Source organism: Arachis stenosperma, chromosome 5 (assembly GCF_014773155.1).
Source record: "Arachis stenosperma cultivar V10309 chromosome 5, arast.V10309.gnm1.PFL2, whole genome shotgun sequence".
Taxonomy (NCBI): domain Eukaryota; kingdom Viridiplantae; phylum Streptophyta; class Magnoliopsida; order Fabales; family Fabaceae; genus Arachis; species Arachis stenosperma.
This window is the reverse complement of record NC_080381.1, coordinates 91,972,097-91,980,077: the sequence shown is the minus strand read 5'-3', so window position 1 is coordinate 91,980,077 and position 7,981 is coordinate 91,972,097. Positions and strand designations below refer to the sequence as shown.

The 7,981-nt window shown below is 40.5% G+C and overlaps 1 non-coding gene across 1 annotated transcript; it reads left to right on the top strand.

The window, feature by feature from the left end:
* Positions 1-2,344: 2,344 nt before the first annotated feature.
* On the top strand, positions 2,345-2,452 carry LOC130984357 (small nucleolar RNA R71). The gene has a single exon (XR_009088297.1). It is a non-coding gene; the product is annotated as a small nucleolar RNA R71 (small nucleolar RNA).
* Positions 2,453-7,981: the final 5,529 nt, after the last annotated feature.

Sequence of the window (7,981 nt, the reverse complement as noted above, 5' to 3'; positions counted from 1 at the left end):
ATGGGTGGGTTTGGGAGGAAAAGTGGATTGAATTTGAATGGTGAGGTAGGTGGGGTTTTATGAAGGATGTATGTGAGTAGTGAAGAGAAAGATGGGATTTGATAGGTGAGGGGTTTTTGGGGAAGAGGTGTTGAGGTGATTGGTGAATGGGTGAAGAAGAGAGAGAGTGGTGGGGTAGGTGGGGATCCTGTGGGGTCCACAGATCCTGAGGTGTCAAGGATAATTCATCCCTGCACCAAGTGGCAAGCAAAATTGCTCTTTATGCCAATTCTGGCGTTAAACGCCGGGCTGGTGCCCATTTCTGGTGTTTAACGCCAGCTTCTTGCCCTTTCCTGGCGTTTAACGCCAGTCTGGTGCCCCTTTCTGGCGTTAAACGCCCAGAATGGTGCCAGACTGGGCGTTAAACGCCTATTTGCTGCCCTTACTGGCGTTTAAACGCCAGCAAGGTTTTCCTCCAGGGTGTGCTATTTTTCTTTCTGTTTTTCATTCTGTTTTTGCTTTTTCAATTGATTTTGTGACTTCCCATGATTATCAACCTATAGAAAACATAAAATAACAAAGTAAAATAGATAAATATAACATTGGGTTGCCTCCCAGCAAGCGCTTCTTTAATGTCAGTAGCTTGACAGTGGGCTCTCATGGAGCCTCACAGATTCTCAGAGCAATGTTGGAACCTCCCAACACCAAACTTAGAGTTTGAATGTGGGGGTTCAACACCAAGCTTAGAAGTTAGTTGTGGCCTCCCAACACCAAACTTAGAGTTTGACTGTGGGGGCTCTGTTTGACTCTGTTTTGAGAGAAGCTCTTCATGCTTCCTCTCCATGTTTACAGAGGGATATCCTTGAGCCTTAAACACAAAGGATTCTTCATTCACTTGAATGATCAATTCTCCTCTGTCCACATCAATCACAGCCTTTTCTGTGGCTAGGAAGGGTCTGCCAAGGATGATAGATTCATCCATGCACTTCCTAGTCTCTAGGACTATGAAAACAGCAGGGATGTAATGGTCTTCAACCTTCACCAAAACATCCTCTACAAGTCCATAAGCTTGTTTTCTTGAATTGTCTGCCATCTCTAGTGAGATTCTTGCAGCTTGTACCTCAGGGATCCCTAGCTTCTCCATTACATAGAGAGGCATGAGGTTTATGCTTGACCCTAAGTCACACAGAGCCTTCTTAAAGGTTATGGTGCCTATGGTACAAGGTATTGAGAACCTTCCAGGGTCTTGTCTCTTTTGAGGTAATTTCTACCTAGATAAGTCATCCAGTTCTTTGGTGAGCAAAGGGGGTTCATCCTCCCAAGTCTCATTACCAAATAACTTGTCATTTTGCTTCATGATTGCTCCAAGGTACTTGGTAACTTGCTCTTCAGTGACATATTCGTCCTCTTCAAAGGAAGAATACTCATCAGAGCTCATGAATGGCAGAAGTAAATCCAATGGAATCTCTATGGTCTCATTATGAGCCTCAGATTCCCATGGTTCCTTATTAGGGAACTCATTGGAGGTCAGTGGACATCCATTGAGGTCTTCCTCAGTGGCGATCACTGCCTCTTCCTCCTCTCCATGTTCGGCCATGTGGGACATGTTAATGGCCTTGCATTCTCCTTTTGGATTCTCTTCTGTATTGCTTGAAAGAGTATTAGGAGGGAGTTCAGTAATTTTCTTGCTCAGCTGTCCCACTTGTGCCTCCAAATTCCTAATGGAGGACCTTGTTTTAGTCATAAAACTTTGAGTGGTTTTGATTAGATCAGAGACCATGGTTGCTAAGTCAGAGTGGCTCTGCTTAGAATTCTCTATCTATTGCTGAGAAGATGATGGAAAAGGCTTGCCATTGATAAACCTGTTTCTTCCACCATTATTGTTGTTGAAACCTTGTTGAGGTCTCTGTTGATCCTTCCATGAGAGATTTGGATGATTTCTTCATGAAGAATTATAGGTGTTTCCATAGGATTCTCCCATGTAATTCACCTCTTCCATTGAAGGGTTCTCAGGATCATAAGCTTATTCTTCAGATAAAGCATCCTTAGTACTGCCTGGTGTAGCTTGCATTCCAGACAGACTTTGAGAAATCAAATTGACTTGCTGAGTCAATATTTTGTTCTGAGCCAATATGGCATTCAGAGTATCAATCTCAAGAATTTCTTTCTTCTGATTCGTCCCATTGTTCACAGGGTTCCTTTCAGAAGTGTACATGAATTGGTTATTTGCAACCATTTCAATGAGTTCTTGAGCTTCTGTAGGCGTCTTCTTCAGATGAAGAGATCCTCCAGCAGAGTTGTCCAATGACATCTTGGACAGTTCAGACAGACCATCATAGAAGATACCTATGATGCTCCATTCAGAAAGCATGTTAGAAGGACACTTTCTCATCAATTGTTTGTATCTTTCCCAAGCTTCATAGAGGGATTCACCTTCCTTCTGTCTGAAGGTTTGGACTTTCACTCTAAGCTTACTCAATTTTTGAGGTGGAAAGAACTTTGCTAAGAAGGCATTGACTAGCTTTTCCCAAGAGTTCAAGCTTTCTTTAGGTTGTGAGTCCAACCATATCCTAGCTCTGTCTCTTATAGCAAAAGGGAATAGCATAAGTCTGTAGACCTCAGGGTCAACCTCATTGGTCTTGACAGTGTCATAGATTTGCAAGAACTCAGCTAAAAACTAATGAGGATCTTCCAATGGAAGTGCATGGAACTTGCAATTCTGTTGCATTAGAGAAACTAATTGAGGCTTAAGCTCAAAGTTGTTTGCTCCAATGGCAGGGATAGAGATGCTTCTCCCATAGAAGTCGGGAGTAGGTGCAGTAAAGTCACCCAGCACCTTCCTTGCATTGTTGGCATTGTTGTTATTTTCGGCTGCCATGGATTCTTCTTCTTTGAAGATTTCTGTTAGGTCCTTTACAGAGAGTTGTGCCTTAGCTTCTCTTAGCTTTCGCTTCAAGGTCCTTTCAGGTTCTGGGTCAGCCTCAACAAGAATGCTTTTGTCTTTGCTCCTGCTCATATGAAAGAGAAGAGAACAAGAAAATATGGAATCCTCTATGTCACAGTATAGAGATTCCTTGAGATGTCAGAGGAAAAGAAAAATAGAAGGAGGAGGTAGAAGAATTCGAACTTATCAAGAAAGATGGAGTTCGAATTGTGCATTGAGGAGTAGTGCTAGTCCATAAATAGAAGGATTTGAGAAGAGGGGAAGAAATTTTCGAAAATAAATTAAAAAGATTTTAAGAACATTTTGAAAAATACTAATTGATTTTCGAAAACTAAGAGTGGAAAAGAAATCAAGTAATTTTTGAAAAATATTTTGAAATTAAAAATTAAAAAGATATGATTGAAAACTATTTTGAAAAAGATGTGATTAAAAAGATATGATTTAAAAGTTATGGTTTTAAAAAGATATGATTGAAAAGAGATGATTGAAAAATAATTTAAAAAGATTTGATTTTAAAAATTAATGACTTGGCTAACAAGAAAATATATGATTCAAACATTAAACCTTTCTCAACAGAAAAAAAAGATATGATTTGAAAAAGATTTGATTTTGAAAAATTTTGAAAACTTGAAAAAATTGGCATTAAAAACAAAATCTTCCCTCTTGTTCCATCCTAGCGTTAAACGCCCAGAATGGTGCACATTCTGGCATTTAACGCCCAAAACACTACCCTTTTGGGCGTTAAACGCCCAGCCAGGCACCCTGGCTAGCGTTTAAATGCCAGTTTTCCTTCCTCACTGGGCGTTTTGAACGCCCAGCTTTTTCTGTGTAATTCCTCTGCTGTATGTTCTGAATCTTCAATTCTCTGTATTATTGACTTGAAAAGACACAAATTAAAAAAAAATTTTGGATTTTTTAATAATCAAAATGACACTAAAATCAAATAAACAATGCATGCAAGACACCAAACTTAGAAGTTTGTATACTATTGACACTAACAAAATGAGAACGCACATGAGAAACAACAAAACACTCAAGACAAGAGAACTTAAAGATCAGAACAAGGAATTCATCAAGAACAACTTGAAGATCAATTAAGACACATGAATGAATTCGAAAAATGCAAGAAGAACAGAAACATGCAATTGACACCAAACTTAAAATGAGACACTAGATTCAACAAGAAACATAAGATATTTTTGGTTTTTATGATTTTGTAAATTTTTTTGGATTTTTCAAAAATTAAGTGGAAAAGAAAATAAAGATATCAAAATTCTTAATGAGAATTCTAGGAATCATGCAATGTTATTCTAAAGCTTCAGTCTAAAGAAATTAGACATGGCTAGCCAAGCTTCAGCAGGACATTGCATTCAAGAGCTAAATTGATGAGAATCAATCAGCTTTGCTGATGATAAGAACATCACCTTGAAACACTAGAATTCATTCTTAAGAACTCTGAAGAAAAATACCTAAGCTAAGCAACAAGATGAACCGTCAGTTGTCCAAACTCGAAACAATCCCCGGCAACGGCGCCAAAAACTTGGTGCACGAAATTGTGATCTCTACTTTTCACAACTCAAACAATCCCCGGTAATGGCTCCAAAAATTTGGTGCTCAATACCATGGCCTAAACATAATTTCACAACTTCGCACAACTAACCAGCAAGTGCACTGTGTCGTCCAAGTAATAAACCTTACGCGAGTAAGGGTCGATCCCACAGAGATTGTTGGTATGAAGCAAGCTATGGTCACCTTGCAAATCTCATTCAGGCAGATTCAAATGGTTATGGATGATTTATGAATAAAGCATAAAATAAGGATAGAGATACTTATGTAATTCATTGGGGAGAATTTCAGATAAGCGTATGGAGATGCTTTGTCCCTTCCGTCTCTCTGCTTTCCTACTGTCTTCTTCCAATCCTTCTTACTCGTTTCCATGGCAAGCTGTATGTTGGGCATCACCGTTGTCAGCGGCTACAGTCCCGTCCTCTCAGTGAAAATGTTCAATGCGCTCTGTTACAGCACGGCTAATCATCTGTCGGTTCTCAATCAGGTTGGAATAGAATCCAGTGATTCTTTTGGGTCTGTCACTAACGCCCAGCCTTCAGGAGTTTGAAGCTCGTCACAGTCATTCAATCCTTGAATCCTACTCAGAATACCACAGACAAGGTTTAGACCTTCCAGATTCTCTTGAATGCCGCCATCAATTCTAGCTTATACCACGAAGATTCTGATTAAGGAATCCAAGAGATAAACATTCAAGCCTTGTTTTCTTGTAGAACGGAAGTGTTTGTCAGGCACGCGTTCATAAGTGAGAATGATGATGAGCGTCACATAATCATCACATTCATCAAGTTCTTGGGTGCGAATGAATATCTTAGAACAAGAATAAGCTGAATTGAATAGAAGAACAATAGTAATTGCATTAATACTCGAGGTACAGCAGAGCTCCACACCTTAATCTATGGTGTGTAGAAACTCCACCGTTGAAAATACATAAGAACAAGGTCTAGGCATGGCCGTGAGGCCAGCCCCTAAAGACTTGATCAAAAGATTCAAAGATCTCAAGATGATCAAAGATCCAAAGATGAAAATACAATAGCAAAAGGTCCTATTTGTAGAGAACTAGTAGCCTAGGGTTTACAGAAATGAGTAAATGACATAAAAATCCACTTCCGGGCCCACTTGGTGTGTGTTTGTGCTGAGCATTGAAGCATTTTCATGTAGAGACTTTTCTTGGAGTTGAACGCCAGCTTTTGTGCTAGTTTGGGCGTTTAACTCCCATTCTTGTGCCAGTTCCGGTGTCTAACGCCGGGCAGTTTTGAGCTGATTTGGAACGCCAGTTTGGGACATCAAATCTCGGCAAAGTATGGACTATTATACATTGCTGGAAAGCCCAGGATGTCTACTTTCCAACGCAATTGAGAGCGTACCAATTGGGCTTCTGTCGCTCCAGAAAATCCACTTCGAGTGCAGGAAGGTCAGAATCCAACAGCATCTGCAGTCATTTTCAGCCTCTGAATCAGATTTTTGCTCAAGTCCCTCAATTTCAACCAGAAAATACCTGAAATCACAGAAAAACACACAAACTCATAATAAAGTCCAGAAAAGTGAATTTTAACTAAAAACTAATAAAAATATAATAAAAACTAACTAAAACATACTAAAAACATACTAAAAACAATGCCAAAAAGCGTATAAATTATCCGCTCATCACAAGTCAATATGATTTCTCAAAGTCTGTCTGGAATGCAAGATGCACCAGGCAGTACTAAGGACGCTTCATCTGAAGAAGAAGCTTATGATCCTGAGAACCCATCAATGGAAGAGGTGAATTACATGGGAGAACCCTATGGAAACACCTATAATCCTTCATGGAGAAATCATCCAAATCTCTGATGGAAGGATCAACAGGGACCTCAACAAGGTTTCAACAACAATAATGGTGGAAGAAACAGGTTTAGCAATGGCAAGCCTTTTCCATCATCTTCTCAGCAACAGACAGAGAATTCTAAGCAGAGCCACTCTGACTTAGCAACCATGGTCTCTGATCTAATCAAAACCACTCAAAGTTTCCTGACTGAAACAAGGTCCTCCATTAGAAACTTGGAGGCACAAGTGGGTCAGCTGAGTAAGAAAGTTACTGAACTCCCTCCTAGTACTCTTCCAAGGAATACAGAAGAGAATCCAAAAGGAGAGTGTAAGGCCATCAACATGGCCGAATTTGGAGAGGAGGAAGAGGCAGTGATCGCCACTGAGGAAGACCTCAATGGACGTCCACTGGCCTCCAATGAGTTCCCTAATGAGGAACCATGGGAATCTGAGGCTCACACTGAGACCATAGAGATTCCATTGGATTTACTTCTGCCATTCATGAGCTCTGATGAGTATTCTTCCTTTGAAGAGGACGAAAATGTCACTGAAAAGCAAGTTGCTAAGTACCTTAGAGCAATCATGAAGCTAAATGACAAGTTATTTGGTAATGAGACTTGGGAGGATGAACCCCCTTTGCTCACCAAGGAACTGGATGACTTGACTTGGCAGAGATTACCTCAAAAGAGACAGGACCCTGGGAAGTTCTCAATACATTGTACATTAGGCACCATGACCTTCGAGAAGGCTCTGTGTGACCTAGGGTCAAGCATAAACCTCATGCCTCTCTCTGTAATGGAGAAGCTAGGGATCTTTGAGGTACAAGCTGCAAGAATCTCACTAGAGATGGCAGACAATTCAAGAAAACAAGCTTATGGACTTGTAGAGGATGTTCTGGTAAAGATTGAAGACCATTACATCCCTGCTGATTTCATATTCCTAGAGATTGGGAAGTGCATGGATGAATCCATCATCCTTGGTAGACCCTTCCTAGCCACATCAAAGGCTGTGATTAATGTTGACAGAAGGAAATTGATCATTCAAGTGAATGAAGAATTCTTTGTGTTTAAGGCTCAAAGATATCCCCCTGTAACCATGGAGAGGAAGCATGAAGAGCTTCTCTCAAAACAGAGTCAAACAGAGCCCCCATAGTCAAACTCTAAGTTTGGTGTTGGGAGGCCACAACCAAATTCTAAGTTTGGTGTTGAACCCCCACATTCAAACTCTAAGTTTGGTGTTGGGAGGTTCCAACATTGCTCTGAACATCTGTGAGGCTCCATGAGAGCCCACTGTCAAGCTACTGACATTAAAGAAGTGCTTGTTGGGAGGCAACCCAATGTTATATTTATCTATTTTCCTTTGTTATTTTATGTTTTCTATAGGTTAATGATCATGTGAAGTCACAAAAACAATTGAAAAAGCAAAAACAGAATGAAAAATAGAAAGAAAAACAACACACCCTGGAGGAAAAGCTTGCTGGCGTTTAAACGCCAGTAAGGGCAGCAAATGGACGTTTAACACCCAGTCTGGCACCATTCTGGGCGTTTAACGCCAGAAAGGGGCACTAGACTGGCGTTTAATGCCAGAAAGGGGCACCAAACTGGCGTTTAACGCCAAAAAAGGGCAGCAGCCCGGCGTTTAACGCCAGGATTGGCAGAAAGGGCGTTTCTGCACGCCACTTGGTGA